At 40.3% G+C, this 19,966-nt stretch overlaps 1 pseudogene across 1 annotated transcript; it reads right to left on the bottom strand.

The window, feature by feature from the left end:
• Positions 1–12,103: 12,103 nt before the first annotated feature.
• LOC143622544 (single-strand DNA endonuclease 1-like) lies at positions 12,104–18,884 on the bottom strand (annotated as a pseudogene). The gene is made up of 12 exons (XR_013151729.1): positions 18,762–18,884; positions 18,531–18,688; positions 18,060–18,121; positions 17,820–17,947; positions 15,974–16,091; positions 15,697–15,756; positions 15,440–15,608; positions 14,192–14,291; positions 13,964–14,046; positions 13,739–13,839; positions 13,071–13,201; positions 12,104–12,604 (listed from the first exon to the last, which is right to left on the bottom strand). The product of XR_013151729.1 is annotated as a single-strand DNA endonuclease 1-like (transcript).
• Between the last annotated feature and the right edge of the window lie 1,082 nt (positions 18,885–19,966).

Genomic DNA, 19,966 nt, shown 5'->3' with positions numbered 1-19,966 from the left:
GACGATAAGAGTACTGCTGGCGAGTGTCAGTGTACTCTTTCTGTCGATGTATACCATTACATCGTCAAGAAGTTCATGCTGGAGCCCTATGAGCCAGAGTTCCCGGAGGCCCACCAGACGGTGTACGATGCCCCTAAGGGCAAGATAGGGGTTTACGCTTCGTTCTTCCTATATGGGAATCTAAGATTCCCATTAACGAAGTTCGTATACCGTGTTTTGGAGAAACACGGTGTTCATCTGACAGAGGTTCACCCAATGGCAATTGCCAAAGTTCGTCATTTCGAATGGGTGTGCTGTATTTTGGGTATCGAGCCTCGAGTTGACCGCCTGATGACCTTCTATACCTGGAGGTGCGTCCAGGGTTGGTATACCCTTGTCACTCGGATCAAGGGTTTGAAGATCTGTGCTACTGAGCGTAGCCTTCGCTCTTGGAAGCGTGAGTTCTTCTACAGCGGCGGGGAACCTTGGTGGTGGTGACGAGACCATTGTGGTGGTGACGAGACTGAAAATGAGGAGGCGGCGGGGAACCTTGGTGGTGGTGACGAGACCATTGCGAAGGTAACTGGCGTGAAGAGGCCAGTTTCATCGGGCCCATCTCCGCCTGTCAGGGCTTTCAAGATTAAGAAAACCAGTAGGTATACTTTTTGTGTACCTTTTCCGCATTCCCTTCCGCATTTGTTTTTTATATCTTTGGTTTTTCTTTATGCAGGAGTGGACTTATCTGCTTTTGAGAGCGGTGCGGGAGGAAGTGGTTCAGGACCCACGACGATAGGTTTGGTCAACCTATCCGAGGCGATGACCCAGGCGGCTGCGCCTGTTTCTGGTACTGGTTCAGTTGCTTATACTGTTGAAGCGACTGTTCCGGTTATGACGTCATCTGTCATGGCTACTGTGCCGACGATGGCGTCAACTTTCGTTGCTGCGTTGAGCAGTTCAACTTCTCCGCCGGCCGTCAGTGCCATCTTTACTACATCATTCACCGGACCAGCGGTGACTTTTACTGTGAGCTCATCCGCAGCGTCTACCACGGTTATGAGTTCATCTCAAATGAGTTCATCTCCGATGGTCTCTACCTCAGTGGCTTCTATAGTGTCACATTCGGCGTCAGCGACTATCTCGTCCTTGGCCGGTTCTTCAGGTATGTTTAGAGTTGGGACCTCTAGACTTACCTCTGTTGATGAGGGAGTCCAATCTTTGCCTCCTTCCCATATCCTTGACCTCTTGGATGGATATCCTTTAGGTTCAGGTGATAGGTTTAGCGGCTATCGGCCTGTTATCGACCCTACAGGTGCGTGGGGTTACTTTGGCATGTTATCCATCCTTGTCATTTTTTCCTAACTGTTTTCTGTTTTCACAGTTTCGGATTCCAATGAGGTCTATGCCCCAAGGTGGAATATCCGCCGAGGGACAACTCTCAGGACGGCTGCAGACTGCATCGACTAGGCGCGCCATGCCGCTCCAAGTGGTGCATTGGGGGAGGCCATGGTTAGTTACTAGGAATGCCGGTTGTCCACCGAGCTCCGAATTCTACTAGCCCGGATGCAGCCGCGTGTCGAATTACTTTGTCGTGAAAACGATAAGTTAAAGACTGCGCGTAACTTGGAGGGGGCTCAGGTGCGATCGCTGCGGGAGGAGAACAAGAAGCTTGCCGCCACCGCTGCTGAGAAAGAGAAGGCCTTCAAGGATCTTGAGGCCGAAATCCAAGCCAGGCATGAGGCACGTTCCAAGGCTACTCAAGTTGTTAATGAACAACTTAGGTTGGCTAAGGAAACGGAGCGTAATGCCATTGAAAGGGCCACAAAAGCTGAAGCCGTTGCTGAGCCTCTACGCGCTGAGAATGAAGAACTGAAAGCCAAACTGGAGAAGCTTCAGCAGGCTCATGAGGCTTTGGCTTTGGAGGATGCCAAGAAGCTACAGGAGCTCTTGGATCAGAAGGGTGTGCTTGATCGCACTGAGCGCAATCTTAAAAGCGTTGAGGAGGCTGCTGCCAAGGAAGTGTTGCTTGCCAACCTTAATAAGAATGAGGCCGAACGCGCATGCGATCAAGCTCAAGCTACCCTTCAAGAGTCCTTGTCCAATAAAGATTGGCTTCTACGAGAAGCGTTGCTGCAGGTACGCATAGCTCAATTATTCTTTGCTTTTTGCTTTTTTCTTTATACTCAGAAAAGTTTTTTTTTTTTTGTGTAGGTTGTGCATCGGATTTTCGCGAGCTCATCCTATGATGATGCCATGAGTGCAGCCCTCAACGCTTCTCATGAGGATGGAGAGAAAGCTGGTTTCTTGCTTGGCCTAGGATTTGCAGAGAAAGGCATCCCGCCTTCAAAATTTCCACTACACGATGTTGACACTGAAGCTGCCTATGACCAAGCTGTGAACCAGTATGCTGCTTTCTCTCATCCGGTTGTGGAGAAGGTTAATGAAGTTGCTGCTGCTGATGACGGGCTAGCTGTTCTCAAAGCTTTCCTCGAACCGCCGCAGCCGACTGATGGTGCGGGTTCAAGTGGGTTTGGAGGAACTGGTCCCGAAGCCTGAATCTTCAGAATCCTCCAAGTTGCTAGGATAAATTTGCACTTTTTGTAGGCGGGTAGATACCTAGCCATTTTGTAATGTTTGAACAGCTTTTAATGTGAATATAAATGTTTTGTTAACGCTTTGCCTTGTAAACATTATATGATTTGCTCATGCATATTTTAGTTTAACTTAGCAGTTTTCTAAGTGTTTTGAATAAGTTAACCTTTCGACGCGTGTCAGATAATAGGTTAATGTTCTGTTTCCTCTATCATGATTGTGCGGGTAGGACCGTCACTTTCACTTAGTAGGATGACCAAACTTCATCTATGTCTGACCTGCGTGAAGATTTTCCTCATCTTCCCCTTAGAAATTTTTACTGTTTTTGTGTTTATGCGGGTTGTGCCGCTTTCCACACGCAACGACTTACTTCCTCCCTCACTTATTTATGCGGTGAATACCGGCATATCAGTGTGGTCAGTTCATAAGTATAAAGGTAAGGCTATCAACACCAATGTGATAAGGAGAATCATTTCCATTAGAAGTGGCTCTAGGCCTGTTCGTTACAAGTTTGGAATTGATCTACATGTAGCATCTGCGTAATTGAGCTTCATTCCATGTTCTTGGGATGGGGGTGCTATCGAGCCTTTCGAGCCGGTATGCGCCCTTTCCCAGAACTTCTTTAATAATGTATGGCCCTTCCCAGATCGGGGCCAGCTTTCCTGGGCGCTCATGGTTCGAAGCCTCGTTGTTACGCAGTATGTAGTCTCCGACATTGAAGTTGCAGAGTTTCACCCGCGTGTTGTAGTACTTTTGCATTTGTCGCTTGTAGTTCTCTTCACGCGCTGCGGCTAAGTCTCTGCGCTCTTCGGTTAGCATAAGGTCTAACCGTCTTTCCGCATCATTGTCTTCTGGTTGAGTTATGACTCTTGGTGAGGGTAGACCAATCTCGATTGGAACCATGGCTTCAGTGCCATAGGTGAGGCTGAACGGGGTTTCGCCCGTGCTTGCTTTTTTCAGCGTTCTGTTTGCCCAAAGGACATGTGGAACTTCGTCCACCCAGCCGGATCTATGCTCCAAGAGTCTTTTCTTTATGCCGTCGATGATGCTCTTGTTTGCTCTTTCCACCTCACCATTACCCTGCGGGTGTGACACTGAGGCAAAGGTGTGGGTGATTTGAAGCTCTTTCAGCCACTTTTGTAGCTTCTGGTCAGCAAAGTTGGTGTCGTTATCACTCACCAAATTCTGTGGAAGTCCAAAACGACAAATAATAAATTCCCAAATAAATTTTTTGATATGTTTTGCGGTTGTTTGGGCTAGGGGTTTTGCTTCTATCCACTTGGTGAAGTAGTCGATGGCTACCACTAGGAACTGAACGTTCCCTGCTGCTGTGGGAAATGGGCCCGTCACGTCGATGGCCCACTTCTGGAATGGCCATGAAGAAGTGACTGGAACAAGTTCGTTCTTCGGGCGATGCGTGTTGGGTGCGTAGAGCTGGCAGGAGCTACATTTTCTGATGTAGGCCAGCGCATCCGTGTGCATCCCCGGCCAAAAGTATCCCGCGTTGTTTAGCTTAGCTACAACTGCGCGTGGACCTGCGTGTATCCCACAGATGCCTTCTTGTACTTCCCTTAGGAGGTAGTCGGCATCTTGGTCGTCAACGCATCTGAGGAGTGGGCCAAGAAAATTACGCCTGTAAAGTATGTCATCAACGAGTTGATAGTTTAGTGATTTACAGCGTATCTTTCTTGCCTGTGTCTTTGACTCTGGTAGTACACCCGTCGCAAGGTAATTTATGATTGGCGTCATCCATGTTTCCGTATCGGTTTGGATGACACAAATTTCCTTGTGCGGGACTGATGGTGCTCCAAGGAGTTCAACGCGGATGTCCTTTCCCAAGTGGGCGAAGGCTAACGATGCAAGCTTGCTTAACGCATCCGCAGATTTGTTTTCGCTTCGCTTGATGTGCACAACTTTGCAATCGTTGAAATCGCGCATAAGGGTTTTTGCTTGTGCGAGGTACAGGGCCATTGTGTCATTCACGGCTGTGTATGTCCCGTTTATCTGGTTGGCAACTAGCATGGAATCCACGTGGGCTTCCAAGTTTTTCACCCCCATCTTACGCGCAATTCTTAATCCGGCCAAGAATGCTTCGTACTCCGCTTCGTTATTCGTACTTGGGAAATCCAGCCGAATAGCGTAAGTGTATTCTTGGCCTGATGGGTTAGTTAGTTTCAACCCTGCGCCTGAACCTTCGTTGTTGGCTGCTCCATCAGTATAGAGTCGCCAGACATCGTTAATGTCTTGTGCTTGAGAGGGTTGAGCCTCTTCCTGACACTCTTTTTCCCGCGAAGTGGGGACTTCTGCAATAAAGTCGGCCAAGACCTGGCCTTTTATGGCTGGTCTTGGCTTGTACTTTATCGCGTATTCTCCCAACTCAATTGCCCATTTGGCTAAGCGCCCTGACAACTCGGGTTTACCTAGAACGTTTGCAAGTTTGAAGTTGGTGAGAATGGTGATTGGGTGGCCTTGGAAATATCGTCTTAGCCTGCGTGAAGCCTGTACAAGCGCTAAGACTAATTTTTCCAGGGTGGAGTACCGGGTTTCCACGTCTGTTAAGACGCGGCTTACATAGTAGATGGGCATCTGGATGCCTTTTCGTTCTACTAGTAAGACTGCCCCGGTTGCTCTGTCTGTGGCGGAGAGGTAGAGATTTAATTCCTCCCCCACTTCTGGTGCTGTGAGTGTTGGGAGTTCGATCAAGCGTGACCGAATCTCTTGAAAAGATGCTTCCGCTTCTGGTGTCCAGCGGAAGTGCGTTTTCTTCAAGCAATTTCACAATGTTGACACGAATGGGAACGACCTATCCGCATGGTTTGCCAAAAAGCGGTTAAGTGCGACTAGTCGTCCATTCAGTGTCTGAGCCTGTTTGATGGTAGCAGGTGATTCCATTTTCATAATGGCTTCGACCTTTTCAGGGTTCGCTCTGAAGCCATCTTTGGTAACGATGACTCCTAAGAACTTCCCTTCTTCCATCCGAAAGGAACACTTGCTCGGGTTGAGCTTCATGTTTATCTTTCTGAGCGTGTTGAAAGTTTCTTCGATGTCTTTCAACATCGCCTCTGGCTCGAGGCTTTTGATGACCAAGTCATCCATGTAGACTTCCAAGTTCCTCCCGATTTGGGCATGAAACTCTTTGTCCATCAGGCGTTGGTATGTGGATCCGGCATTCTTTAGTCCGAATGGCATCATTTGGTAACAAAATGTGTCATCGGGCGTCCGAAATGCGGTTTTATCCTGATCGTCAACAACCATGTGGATTTGATGGTACCTTTTATACGCATTAAGGAAACATTTAAGGCGAAACGGTGCTAATGAATCTACCTTAAGGTTAATTTCGGGTAACGGGTAACAACCCTTGGGGCATGCTTTGTTTAGGTCTTTAAAATCTATGCACATGCGCCATTGTTTGTAGGATTTTGGTACCATGACGGGATTTGCAACCCATGTTTGATAAATACTAACGCGTACGATGCCTGCGTCAAGGAGTTCCTTGAATTGGGTTCTACACGCGTTAGCCTGCTCAGCACCCATTACGCGACGCTTTTGTATGACCGGTGTAAACGCCAGGTCACACTTGAGCTTATGCTCAGCCTTACTTCGAGGTACACCAGTCATGTCAGCTGGTGTCCACGCGAAGATGTCGGCATTTTTTTGCAACAAGAGTTTGAGTAAGGTGCGTGTAGGATTAGTGATCGCTGGGCCAATGGTAACAGCCTGGTCAGGGTATTTGCCATTGAAGGCCCATTCTTCTGGCTCAGAGATGGTTGGTTTAGCCATTTTTGGTTTGGATTTAGATGAGACGGATGCGATGCATACCTGGGGAATGCCCGTGATCATCGCGACGCCCTCAGCTGTTGGCCATCCCATCATACCATGGACCGAAGACACCACGGCATTAAATCTTGCCATCCCGTCTCTCCCGAAGAGAATGTCGTATGTGTGATGTGGGTTCCTCATTACAACGAAGTCCACGTCTTCCGTGCGGGAGTACTTCCCGTCCGTGAGAGTGACGGGGAAAGATAAGATTCCCAAGGGGGTGTTTGTGCTGCCATCGAACCCTTCCATCGAGGCGTAAACTGTTTCTAGGCGTTCCTTGTCTTCGTCGTCTAGCTTGTCAAAGAACTGCCTATACATGATCGTTGAGGAAGCGCCATTATCAGCAAGGGTGCGGGAGGTGATGTAGTGCCCTAGCTGGCTTTTGATGACTATGGGGCCTTCTTTGTTGGGCCCCCCTGGCACACGCGGGAAGCGCACTTCTGCTTCCTTCCACGCACTTGGCTCTGTTGTTCGTCGTTTTCTTCCGCTGATGTTGCCGTGAACCATGTGAATGCTGATGTCGACGGGCTTCCTTCCATTGCCCTTGTACCGATTGTCTTTCCTCCCTCCGTTCTTGATTGATGCCACGAGGTGTGTGAGTTTCCCATCCTTGACGAATGTTTCGACGACATCCTTCAAGGATGTGCATTCCTCAGTGGTGTGGCCTTTTGTCCCGTGGAAGTCACAGGATTTGCTCTGATCAGCGTTTTGACGCTGTCGGATTATTGGAGCCTTTGGCCATGGGAGCCTCTCGGTGGCAAATATCTCGGTGACGCTTTTGGTGAGTGGCGTCCATCTGGGATTCCGGTTCGACGAGTGCATTTTGTCCCTTCCGCCTAAGAGAGGGCGAGAGCTGGATGAGGTGTCAAAGTTTATCCTTGACTGCCAAATACCAAGCTTCCTCTTTTTATTTTGTCGGGCGGTACGGACGTTATTTTCTCTTGTTCTCTGCGTGTAGAGGTTTGTGCTCTGGGGAAGATTTCTACCCAGTTGCTTCTCCGTTTCGGCAAAGCGTTTAGCTGCCTTCATGATGGCATCCCACGTGGATGGCATGCCATCTTTACCTGTCAACGTGCGGATGAGCTCTGGGTACTCAGCGCCCTGGATGAAAGCGGCGCGAACAAGATCTTCGCTTGTAGTGCCCAGACTTAGCTTCTTTGAGTTGAAGCGAGTGATGAAGTCTAGCAAAGATTCGTCTTCCTCTCGGATGCAGTTGAGGATCGTCCATTGCTCTTCAGTATATTTTCTTTGTTGACTGAAGTGCTGGCTGAACTTATGCTGGAAGTCTGCCCAATCATAGATGTGGTGGACCGGTAGACGATTAAACCACGCTCTGGCTGCCCCGACGAGCGTCATCTGGAACATGTAACACCATGTGGGTTCCGTCCAATTACTGACGGTTGCCCCCGCTATAAATCTGTTCAAGTGATCGTCCGGGTCAGATATGCCATCGTAAGTGCCTATGTTGGACATCTGTTTGGCACTCTTTGGAGCGATTGCTTCCGTAATGTCCCTTGCAAATTTGGACGTTCCCGCATTCGCAAAAGTTGGTCTGAAAGTTTTGGAGAAGTCACGTGGGTTTCCTCCCGTGTTCTTTGGTTTGAAGGTTCCCTCGAAATTTCTTCTCGAGTGGAAGTCTGCTTCTTTACGCTTCCCTTTCGCCTTGTGACGAGGGTTTGCGTCACTGTCAGATTCTTCCCAATCTTCGTCATCCAAATGCTCGCAATCATTGCTCATGTTGAGCTGTTTTCGAGTGCTTCCGAATTCGTCATTGGCCTGTTGGAGTGAACGTAAACGTTCGTCCAACTCGGCTTGGAATTCTTTCTGACTTGCTTCCGCCCAAGCTTTAACTTGTTCTGGCGTTTGTCGCGGAAGTCTCGTCTGTTGTTTCCCCAACTGGGTATCAATGAATCCCATGAGAGGATTGTTTACTGCACTTGCCCCGGCTTGGGTAACCGGGGTAGTGTTCGTAATAATCGTGTATTCACCGGTGTTCCCCCAGTAGCTGGGGTTGTGGTTACCGAAGTTTCTTGGTCACTCGGTGGCTTTGGCATCGGAGTAACCTTAACCATCTTTCCAGAAGTTTGAAAAAACTGAGAAAAAGAATTAGTTCTAGCTTAATGCACGGATGGCGCCAATGAAGAAACACTAAATGACCCCGGCAGATTAAGGATAATCTTAGGGTAAATAGATGTTTCCCACGAGGGTTAAGTCCGGCAAAGATGGTTATTCTTCTCAACCTGCAAAACAGACACCGTAAGCTCGTCACTGAGAAGGGGGGGGGGGGTTCCTCCTTGTGACCACCCTCCGACGTGAGAATCAGACTAGGTTGCTCTGAATATAAGTGTATATAGAGAGAAATAGCTAGAGAGGAGATGATGATACCGTTCCAAGGTGTTGGAGTATTTATAGCCGAAGGTAGGTTTCCAAGCAGGTACGGCCAGCTGTATATAATATTCCTTTACCACAAACTATGGGCAACGTTCATGCCACGATGGGAGTTGGTGGGTAGGCAGCGGCTGATAGTGACATTTTGTACTGGAGCGTGCTCCGCCTCGTACTATTGTCGGTGAGCTGTCACCCTGTGATTGGTTCATGGGTTGCTTTTGTCAGATCTTGTCTATTTGTCCATACCTTGGTAGGTGTAGTACAAAAAATCTTCTAGAAGTGTACAGACTGGCTATTTTGGGTTGGAATATTCCCGCCCTGATCATTCCTTCTTCAGGTGACATTACTGAAGTATTAAGAGTTAGTGCCTTATGCGTGTAGCCTTACTGTTAGTGCGGGTAGCCTTCCTTTTTGGCTTGTACCCACAGCTGCGGGGACAGGCAGGGTACTGTACCAAGGGAGGCTTTAATGCGGGAACAGCTGGCTTACTGTGTGTAAGGTCTTCATCTCTCTGAGCATGGTGGGTCCTGCGGATCCAGTTGGTCTTTGCGCAGACGTACCTTTTCAAGGTGAGTCTTGTGGGTCCAACTGGGCTTTGCGGGGACCTACCTCTTCAGATATGAATAGGGAATATAATGTGGAAGAATTTTGAAAACTAATAGATAAATTTATGGGATAGTGTTTTTTAGCTAAATTATAAAGTAAAATATATGGAATGGGCTGGGAATGCTCTAATATCCTATCACAATCATGAACAAATAAGGCATGTAATCCTTAGCTCATAAAGGTCACAACTCACGTATACAGTCGATGCAGTCTGAGTCGACTTGAATCGTCGTACTCGAGTCGGTATAAAACTGGTAACCAAACTCCGGCTGTTGCTGAAGCATTGAACAATATTGCTCAACAAAGTACGAACCAACCTAACACAATCAATCACAGAAACACATATCAATCGTAAACCCTAACTCGTTAATTACACAATGTATTCCAAATTAAACACGAAAAGAACACAACTACTTGTGACGCCGTAACAGAAGACGGGTATAAAATAACTCAAATAAATCGTATTCAAAAACATACCTGGGAAAATTGAATAAATTTAGGAGAATTTAAAGGAGAATAGGGTATTATAATGAGCAAGAAATTGAAAGAACAACTGCATGACCAATGGAGCAAATGGCGATCCTTTAATTAGGTTTCAGTTGATTAGGTATTGTAACTTCAACTCAATTGATGCATTTTCATTGCAATTGAAGCCTGAATATGAATCGTATAGTCACCTTGATTGCAATTTAACAGTCGCAGGAGACTCGATTTAATGTCGCCTGAGATGATACCTGGTGCATTGGATTGTACGGCAGTCTCATCGTTTATTTGTATTATAATGTAATATATATATATATATATATATATATATATATATATATATATATATATATATATATATATATATAGTTAGTTAGTTAGTTAGCTAGGTTTAAAAGGAAACTCTGAAAGAGTGAAGAACTGGGGAACCTTACCGACAATCGATCTAAAAAAGAGTTAGGTATTTTTAGGTGGGGGGGGGGGGGGCTTTTCTTGTAAACATGACGATGGATAGTTAGCAGGAAAAGAAATATGTATGAATACATTATAATCGTCACATTGAATTCGCATTATCTAGTACATGCGTAAAAACATAACTTAAAAATGTTAATGAACACTAAATTCGGGAAATAACCGTAGGTTGGTTTTTAATATATATAATTGTTGAATATACATTAAAATTATAACGAAATGTGTTGTTTTACATGTATAATCTTTAAGAACCGTTGTTTTACATTTAAAATTTTAATAAGATTTGTTATTTTACATGTAAAATGTTCATGAAAAATGTTATTTTACATGTGAAGTATTAAATATTTACTTGTAAATCTTAAAGAACTGTTGTTATACTTGTAGAACATTAATACGGTTTGTTTTTTTACGTGTAAAATGTTAATGAAATGTGTTACTATTTATGTAACATACTAATTTTTAGGTGTAAAAACTTAAAAAATTGTTGTTTTACATTTAAAGTGTTAACAAGATATGTTGTTTTACGTGTAAAATGTTAATGAAAAATGTTATTTTACATGTAAAATATTAATTTTTACATGTAAATCTTAAAAAAAACTATTGTAATACATGTAAAACTTTAATGAGATTTACTGTTTACGTGTCAAATGTTAATTAAAATTTTTATTTACATGTAAAATCTTAATGAAATGTTGTTTTACATGTAAAATATTAATGAGATTTGTAGTTTTACGTGTAAAATGTTAATGAAAAGTGTTTACCTAAACACGCTAAAAGCTCAGCTAACCTCAATGGCTAAACTGAGTATGAGTTTGAGGTTTTTTTTTGGAACGGGGATGCTAGATTAACATTTTGGTTTGTTTACTTTTGCTTTTTTTTTTCATTTTTTTATATTATTATATTTTTTTAATTAAGTTTTCGATTTTTTTGAAGGGTTTTTTTTTACCGGAGATGCTAGATAAACATTGTGGTTTTTTTACTATTTTTATAATTTTTTTTTTGTTTTATAATTTTTAATTTATTTTTTTATTTTTAGGGGTTTTTTTCTCTTACAAAAATAAGGGTTGGAAAGATTGTTCCCCATTTTTTTAAAGTTCCCCAATGAACTCACCTATGTATATAAATTACTTTGTAAATTAAAAAGACGCTTTGTTATTGACAGGTTAATGAGTGGAACAAACTAGATAAAATTACTCGTCATGTGGGTGATGTTAATACTAGTACGAAAATATTTGCTCGATTGTAAACGAGCCGCTCTGCTCGGTTCAATTTGTAAACGAGCCAAGCAACGAGCAAAGGTCTGTCCGGTTCGGTTCGCCTCGAATATTTTTTATTTATTTTATATATAATTATATATAAACAAATATATAAATATATAGACAACAAACATAAAATATAAGTATACAATTTTTTAAACCCGTTTAGAATTTTCATATTCCTTGAATTTTATAGCTTTATTAGTTCGATTCATGTTTTCAGAATACTAAAAAAAAATTTTATGTTCATTATGTCACACTTCAAACTTCTTTCTCCTAAATATTTACAACCTATTATACATTTGTGTAAAAACTAATAATTTGTTTACAAAATATATTATTAACAATCTTCAAACTTGTTTCTTATTGGAAAATTTAAAGTGAAAAAGAAATAAAAAATACTTGATTGAAAATTCAGCCGTTTGGTTCGATTGTAAACGAGTCAAGCAACGAACAAGCATTCGCTCGATTCGGGTCGTGAAGAAAGAATATAACCATTGTACACTAATAATCTAAGAAATGTCATCCCTAATTTTAGCTACAAATAATCTAAGCTCTCGCGCCTTGTTTGCTTGGCGACACGTGTCTCAGATTCACTCAAATCAATGACATCAACGGCTACATTTTTCAAAGAGGAAGAAACTGAACACGGACTCACAAGATCAACAATCTGCGTTTCAACTTTTCTTATTAATGGTGTTGACAGATTTACGACCTCTGTCTCAATATGACAGCGACGGTTGATGTTTGACCTCAGTGGTTCATCGATCAACCGATAGTTTTGACCAGAAGAAAATGTACGATTTCCTGTCACCTTCAGTTCCCTCGTTTTGACCTCATTGATTGACCGATAGTTTTGACTAGAAGATGTTTGACCTTCAATTTCAAGCATCAGTTTTTGAAGTTTTGCTTCAGTTTCACTCACAGATGTTTTCTTTGGTTTACGCGCCGGTATTGGCTTCTTCTTTTCGGCTATTCTCTCTTCAAACTCGACTATCTTTTCTGGGCATGCACTGTTTTAAAAAATCATCATCATCATCATCGTACTCAGTATATCCCACCAATAGCAAAGCTATAGTAGGGTCTGAGGAGGGTAAGATGTAGACAGCCTTACCTCTACCCCATAGGGATAGAGAGGCTGCTTCCGGTGAGACCCTCGGCTCGATAGTAGTTTTGCATCAAGCCTTGGACATAAGACACATAACACTCAACCATCGGGACACCGACCGATTGGTGCATGTACCCTTGTCTTTCGGCTATCAACGCCACCACATGATGCCTGATTAACCTTCCGCCACTTTTAACGTTATTTTCACGATATTGGTAAAATAACGTCAAAATTAGTGCAATTTCGCTTTTGCCCACCTGAGGGTTCACACATATATACATTATATGCGTGCACCGCAAGCAGGGCATTTTAAAAAGTAATTATATTATAATTAGTTATGGTTGAACGAAGTGACAGTTATTAGTTATTACCTGTGAACAAGTTCACCCGGTACAATAGAGCTACTAAGTCCATCCATGTCTTCCCATGAAACCTCAAAGCATTCTTTTCCCTGAGCTTTTCTGCGCTTATTTATTTCAGAAATCGGACACTTGACTGGAATCTGTGTACACGATGATGACGACGAGACTCAAAGATTTGTTTGAGACGGGCTACTTGAAATATAAAGTATAAACTGGAAGTGGCATTTTTAGTTATGAACGGTCAAAAGGGCCAAAATGTGTGTTTTTAAAGAATTATATTAAGATAGTGAAAATAGGGTTATGTTTAACTTTAACAACGTGACTTCATAAAAAGTTTACTAACTTTGAAAGAAAAGTTAGTCACTTTGGTCCATTATCCAACCCACCCATTTTGCCACCTCTAGCACAAACCATACAGTTTTTACTGAGAAGATGTTAGCGAATGTTTAATATAGAACAATATCTAACTTGCAACAAAAAAAAAAGTCAAAGTTGCTAAAAAAATTGGTCAGTCACTCGAAGGGAGTAACAAAAAGCAAAAGATTAAAAAAATGATTCTCGTTACTGCAACCTCAAGTCACACTAATCAGTTATGGATAACCAGTTCACAACAGCTGCAACAAAACAGATTATCTTAGAAATTACTTATACGCCCCTTCCTTTAAAAAAACACGGACCTTGTCTAAAGGAAGCTGAACTCCCAAGTGAGAGGAAGTGCGCCGTAGGTTTGCAAATCGTCTCAAGTCTCTTTCAGCAATCTTAGGAAGAGCATACTCATCTAAATCACAGCCCCATTTTTTATAAAAAATATAATAAAAATAAATAAATAATAACAAGTATAATAAATCATTATGTACTTACTTTATTACGTTTACTAAGTTTGTTTAAAGACACATGCGTACCTGTTTTCTCGGGAGCCCACTCAAAAAACCGATGGCATGTTTGCAGAAGCCTCGTCCGTTGAAATGGATGTATACCAAGAACCCTGCAACCAAAATAAATGTAAGAACCTTAAAAAAGTCTATTTTTATTATTGTAACAATGATCAAGAAACTTAGAATCAGTCACTTTAGTCATCTATTTTTGAGGATTTATGGGCCACAATAAAAATGAGACGTGCTAAAATATACCTTTGGACCATTTGAGAGTCAGCTGAATGACATTTCGGTTAGAGGTATGCATCCATCACTTGCAGAAACTGATTATTACTTGGTAAACTACTATTATGCCCTACAAAAAGAACACGTTGAAAATCAAGTCACTATATTCATCTTGAATGGACTTAAAAAATCTTGAAATTTTTAACATGGGATTGTCAAACAATCACGAAGGTTACTGTTACAAGAGAACTTCAAGCTAAAGATACAAAGGCTATAAGTTCTTGTCCACAAGATTCGCTTATTTGGCCATTTTTAGGGCTAAATTGGTCATGCCATTACAGTCAGAGTCTTACAGCAATGTACCAGGACAAGGGATGTTCAAAAAGCCTGCAGCTCATGGATCGCTCAAAATCGAGTCATTAGTAAATGAGCCAAGCCCGATCCAGGCTTGTTGGCTTGCTCATTAGAGTCATTTAGCTGCCTCTTCGGCTCATTTAAATTAGAGACCACATTTTAACATATGTATATATAAAATTTAACCCAAAAGTATAACCGAAATTTTAAAAAATATAAACTATGAATTTTAAAGTTTATTAATTATGCATTATCAGGATGTTAAAAATAACAAATTTTTTTCCGTTTATATATATATATATATATCAATATGTGTAAAAACATAGAATTTTTTTGAGTTGGCTCAACAAGGCACGAGTCAGCTCAAGCTTTTTACAAGCCGGGCTCAGCATTTGGACTGTGTTCCTGAGTGTTAATAATGAAGGGAAATGAAAATAAATGAATGGAAAGTAATTAATTGATGTGTTCCTTAGTTTTTTTTAGGAGAGAAAGGAGAAGAAAGATAAAAAGAATATGTTCCCAAGTTTCATTAATGGAAAGGAAAAGAAAGATGGAGAAATAAAGAAGAAAAGTGGGTAGAAAACTTTCTTTCCAAAATGGAAAGAATTGAGAAGAAAGCAAAAGAAAAAGAGAAAGGAGATAAAAGGGAAAAGAAAGGAAATGAAAACTTTCTTTTCCTTTCCTTTCTCTTGTTAAGTAAACTCGGGCACACAGCGTTGAGCTTGCTAAGATAAAACGAGCCAGCTCAGTTTGTAAACTAGCCAAGCCCGAGGCCCGAGCCCAACCTTGCTCAGCTCGTTTACAGCCCTAACCAGGACTAAGGAAGCAGTAACTACTGACTACCACCTTTAAAATTTTAACAACTAATTTTCATAATGAAAAATATAATTTCCCCATATTGAATCATATAGATAGCTGATTTACCGTTAATATTTGATTCATGAGGTGGTATGTTCTCTTTATTGTTGAAGGCGGGTACTTGATTCTGGTTGTTGGAACATTTAGCTTTCTTTTTAAGCAATAATTCTTGTGATGCAAGTCTTTGAAGAACTGCAGATTCACCATAAGATCTAACAATCTGGCACGCAATATCCTGCACATTGATCCATATAGATATTAGTAATAATTAATCAAAATTAAGTGACAAATTAAAAAACAAGCGATGAAAGTTTTAAACTTACTGGACCGATCCCACGGATACCTGGTGAGTAATCACAGCCAAGAAGAACAGCTAGAGCAATCTGAAAGCCACAGTATCTTAAGTGAGTTCAGAACCGTTTTTAAAGTATGCTGCAGTTAGTTACATTTACTTGGTAAGTTTTATATAATAAGTTTGCCTTTGTTTTTGGCTTACAATCATTATTTGAAAATTCTTAAAATGATTTTGGCGAAAAGTTATTTATATTATACTTATTATGGGGCATTTTCGACATTTGATCAATAGCGTGCGTAACTCACCAATGAGTTTCTTCCAAATTCAAGTTTTTTCTCGATGTCATCCATTTCATAACAAACAACATAACCACCTTCACCTACACAAATAATAGATAAATAAAAAAAATTCAAAAAAACAACACTCTAGAGCATTACAAAAAATATTTTTTTGTCTATTTCATCTTTTACAGACTCATAAAGAGAGACTTTGACTTAATGGAAAGACCTAGGGGTCTTAAAAAGCCAAGCTGAACATGAGCTCGAGTGCTCGACTAGGCTCGAGCTAAATTCATTTAACTTACGAGAGCTCGAGCTTGGCTCGTTTTGAGCACTATTTCTAATGCTCGAGCTCGGTTCGTGAGTAGTTTTGCAAGCTCGAGCTCCGCTCGTTTTATATTAACTAGTTTATTTACATTTTCAATTATATGTTACATATACTTTAATAATATTTTTATATATAACATAATAGACGAATCAGCTCGAGCTCTTTTATTAAACAAGCTTATTTTTAGGCTCAAGCGTGTTTAAGCTCAGCTCGGTTCGAGATTTTAGCTAGTCAATCTTGAGTAGCTCACAAGTGACATGGTCAGTTTACACCACTAGAAAATCCCTTTTAGGTCCTGAAACTCTCACCCGGTACCGAGTGAAGGTGGCAATTTCAACCTGAATTGGTTTGATTTTGGTTATGTTTTATCTGTAGCGGGTCAGGTCAAACGGACCGTATAAGAATTAGTTAAAAAAAAAGAGGTCCAACAGGTTGAGAGATGCCCAAATGTACTTTAATGCATACGAACTCCTAAATCGATATATAAAAATAAAAAGTTGATCAATATTATTTATAACAGAACCAGCGAAAATATAAGCAACGCAGAAAGTTAGAAATGCTAACCAAGGCATAAAGGTTTTGTATTTTCAATTTTTAATACTAAAGGGGTATTTGGTCATTTCACATGAACTTTCCCATGGTGGTGCAAAGAGTTGGTCTAAAGTTGTAATATTTGAAACTCGGGAACTAAAGTTGCAATATAGCCATACCACATGGACAATCCCTGTAATTAATTCCAATATTCATATGAACATTTTGCATCTCCAATATGACTACAAAGCATATCTTTTCACTAGTAATCTTACTTTATGAATGAAATGATTTAGGAGGTATTATACATTATATACACTAGCAACTTTAACCCATTTAACTTGTTTCCTTTTGAGCTAACTTTATTTATTTTACCAATTAGAAATAAAACATAAGCTAAATCGACGTATATATAAGAAAATGAATCAAATTTGACACCTCTAGCATGAGCTCCGGGCTTGTAAATGAACCGAACAGAGCATGTATGCGTTCGATCGTTTAACTTCAACTGAACAAACGATCGAACATGAAAAATTAAAAGAACCTGGGTTCATGTTCATTCCCTAAGAAAATGAACATATGCATGTTCGTTTATGTCCGTTCATTAACAATATAAACAAACGATTCACAAACAAAAACGAACAAACTTAACTACACATGGATGAACTTAAAAGTAGCGTGAAGAACAATGTGTTGGGCCTTAAAAGTTATCAAAACTAGACTAAGTTGTAATGGGGCCAAAAATGTTAAATGAATATATTAACAAACGTAAACAAATGAAATGTAAACAAAAGAGCATAAATGAACAAACAAGACATGTGTTCATGTTGGTCATATAACTAAATGAACAAAATTTTATGTTAATGTTCGTTTGTTTATGAAAAAAGCAAACTTCCTGCAATCCCGCCTAACGGTTCATAAACTGTTCACTGAAAGTTTGGTTCGTTTACACATCTGACACCTAATAAGCCCTAGTAAAGGTATATATAATTAAACTATATGCATATTAATTACCCATCTAAACACGGAACCCCTAACGTAGAACCAAGAATCTTGGCATCTTTTATCATACACGAGAACTCAGAGCCCATATTCCTTTGAAGTGGAGCAATTTTGTTTGAAGAAGATTCGTCTCGGCTTCCCTATCATACAAAAACATAAACATAAACAAAAACAAATACAAAATCAAACTACCAATTATAAGATATACGATAGCAAAGGAAAAGAACAACATCATAGATATGAAACAATTACCTCATTGTCCAGATGCAGACGCCTTCTATACGTAGATACTTTGATGCCCGGAATTGATCCATCTGCAAATTACCATAACCCGTTCAAAAACAAACCATGAAGAAATAAAACATGTTCAAGAAAATATTATTTACGTGCAAATTCAAAAATATTTAGGTCTATTTACACTTTTCACATGAACAAGTTTATTTTGACACTAAAACTGAAACAAATTAGTTTTACCCAAATAATAAATCCTAAATTTATCACGACTTCAAATAGCAATATCAGGTTCTGTTGACCCGTTAACACTTTCTTGTCCATTTTATGTATTATGAATGCTTTAATTACAATTTTGCGGTAACCCATTTGACATGTTTGTTAAAAAAACAGATAGAAATCCATAAAAATGACTCTAATGAACAAACATCCAAACTGTTAAATCCAGATAAAGATCCATAAAAATGTGATTTTGAAATTAGGGCAAGGTACCTGTAACGAAGATAAGGCTGCAATTCATGGCGATGAGGGCCCGAATTCGGTGAAATAAACCCTTGAGGTAAAGCTTATCTTTGATAGAACAATGGGATTTGTTGACATTGTAAAGTTGAACCATCCAACATGATAGATCGATGCAAACCCTCTTGTTTCTGTACTTACTAATAATAATAATAGAAGGTGAAATTGAAATGGGATTTTGGGGGAAATTGTTGAAGTACTTACTGGAGATGGTGAAGAGGAAGTGTTTTCTTGCAAGAATCCAAGATTTCCCACTGGTTTTTTACTCCCATTTGTTGGTGGTCAAAGAGTTTGAACTTTGAACGTTAGATCTGAAAAGAGAGAAGACGGAAATGGTTTCAAATTGGGTCTTACGCACAATATACTCCCCTGCTAATGAGTTAATAGCCATTTTCTTCCTATGGTTTGCTACTTTTGCCACTTCAGTCCAAAGTTTAAATTTTTGTCAATTTAGTTCTTATAGTTTTAAAGATTAGCCAATTACATCTTATTCGTCTAACGGCATCCAACTATGCCGTTAGTTTAAGGGTATTTTTGCCTTTCTTTTTTTTTTATTTTGAGCTAATGGTCATTTTCATCCTTGTGGTTTGAAACTTTTGCCACTTCAGTACAAAGTTTGAATTTTTCTCAATTTAATATTCATTTTAATTCAACTTTTTTTTTGTCTATAACTCTAAAGAGCATAATCCAAGCCAAAAACCATTGAGCATGAACCAAAACAGGTCTGCATTTACTTTGTTGACAACAGTACCTCCTCCCATCATATTAAGTTTCTAGACATTTTCTAAACTCTCCCCCCATGGTGGATCTCAACGGTAAAGTGGTCAAGGCAATTCCCTGAAACCGAATTTGTAACGATTCCGGCAAATTCAGGTATACCCTAGCCGGTATATACTATTTATGTGTCATTTAATACTGAATATATGAATTTATACGAGTATGTATGATTCACGGTACGAATTATACTCGATTATACAGTTAATCGTATTGGATGTACGGTTAACCGATTGACGGTTATTGAAACCTGAATGAATCGGGGATTACATTATAGACGAAATATATAATGTTTAGTGATGTTTACGAAGTATTAAAGCTTCGGGATAAGTGAAATAAAGCACAGAAAAGAATTTCGATTTAATGGTACGTTGGTACGTTAAACGAAATCTTTTATACCAAACCAAGCAAGAGATGATCGATCAAGCCGAAAAAGATGCACAATTATTAATAATATGATGTTTCAAGTTAATAAATGTCATGGTTTAAGTTTTTAAAGTTTTTAAATCGGTTTTATATAAATTTTATTTTTAAGCCGAAAAACGACCGTTTAGGCCTCGTTTTGAGCGGAATTAAACGTTTAACCGAAAAACGAACTGAACCAGATTATCCACAACATTATCCGGATTACACAA

The sequence above is a fragment of the Bidens hawaiensis genome, unplaced genomic scaffold, assembly GCF_021521415.1.
Source record: "Bidens hawaiensis isolate Kalapana, Puna unplaced genomic scaffold, B.hawaiensis_p1.1 tig00003217_1, whole genome shotgun sequence".
Classification (NCBI taxonomy): domain Eukaryota; kingdom Viridiplantae; phylum Streptophyta; class Magnoliopsida; order Asterales; family Asteraceae; genus Bidens; species Bidens hawaiensis.
The sequence above is the reverse complement of the archived record's forward strand: the minus strand, read 5'-3'. Positions and strand labels throughout refer to the sequence as shown.